This window comes from Dromiciops gliroides, chromosome 3, assembly GCF_019393635.1.
Source record: "Dromiciops gliroides isolate mDroGli1 chromosome 3, mDroGli1.pri, whole genome shotgun sequence".
NCBI classification, from domain to species: domain Eukaryota; kingdom Metazoa; phylum Chordata; class Mammalia; order Microbiotheria; family Microbiotheriidae; genus Dromiciops; species Dromiciops gliroides.
The window spans coordinates 209,147,377-209,148,803 of record NC_057863.1 but is presented as its reverse complement, the minus strand read 5'-3'; the positions used below and the strand labels follow the sequence as shown (position 1 = coordinate 209,148,803).

General features: G+C 35.8%; 1 pseudogene; it reads right to left on the bottom strand.

The window, feature by feature from the left end:
- Positions 1-463: 463 nt before the first annotated feature.
- On the bottom strand, positions 464-966 carry LOC122745604 (annotated as a pseudogene).
- Between the last annotated feature and the right edge of the window lie 461 nt (positions 967-1,427).

Here is a 1,427-nt window from a genome sequence, read left to right as displayed (position 1 = left end):
TTGCATAGTGACTGAAGAATAAAATGAAAAATAGCATTGTTAGCACACGAATACTATATTCCAATAATAACACTAGCCTCACAGCAGTGGTAAAATTCACATCTGGCAGTAGGAGGTAAGGGTTGATTTTTTAAAAGTGATGACTAATGAAAAGGAGTCTCTGCACAGCTTTTCTAAATACATTTCTTTAAACAGAACAGGTGGAAGACTGATGCCACTGCAGAAATTTATTTTTTTTAAAGGCAATAAATAAAAACAGGTGAAAAAAATTCCCTCCTCAAACCAGACATATTCTAATAAGACTCACAGCACTTCTCCTCAGGATATTAGGTAAAGCAGCTAATTAACTTCACCTATTGTTTTTGGACAGTTGTGACAGAGAAAATAATAATACTGAGAAATTTTAACTCTATTGTATTTTTTTTCATAATCCAAGAATCTTTTTATTATGTTTTTTAGTCATTTATGCCATGAACTTGTAGGGGATTGGTTCCAACAGTTCGGGTTCCTTGCTGTTGGTCCTCACAAAGTGTGCTTCTCTGGGTGGAGCAGGCCGACGTTTCAGTTGAACCCAGGTGCCTTTTTCTTTGGCTTCCTTCTTCTTCTGGTCATTTTCTTTTACCCTCTTCAGGAAGCTATCTGTGCTCTTAGAATGCTTAATATGCTCAATACGCACATTAATTCTCTTGGCTAGAATCTTGCCCTTAACCTGTTTGTTTACAACAATGCCTATAGCATGTTGAGTAACATTATAGACCCGTCCAGTCTTGCCATGGTAACATTTGTGGGGCATTCCTTACTGAACTGTGCCCATACCCTTGATATCTACAATATCACCTTTCTTGTATATTCGCATATACGTAGCCAAAGGGACAACATCATGTTTTCTAAAGGGCCTAGAAAACATGTAACATGTTCCTCTCCTTTTTCCTTTTGTGTTCGTCATTTTGGCAACTCACTGGAATATGGCGGAGCCGGTAGAAACCTCTATTGTATTTTTTAACAGACAATGTGATGAAGTTTCTTTTCTGAAGGATTTTCTTTTCTTTTCCATTTATGTTTCTGGGGTGTTGTCTAATAGTCCAGGCTGACTCCAAAAGATTGAATTGACATCTCAAAATCTTTTCAGTTCCATTTTGCTTTAAGCTAATTGAAAATTCAATTCACCTTGAGATATGCAGGCGATGATCTGAATTCAATATACATCATAAGATCATAGATTTTTATTAATAATAACAATGATAGCTTTTATATAGTAATTGAAGGTTTACAAAGAGTTTTAAAGACATCTCATTCGATCCTCACCACTGATCTCATCTTACAAATGAGTAAGTTGCAACTGAGAGATATTGTGTGATTTACCCTTATTAAGCTATTAAGCATCTGAGGGAGGATTTGAACTGGAAGGAATCTTAGAAGAATTCTTG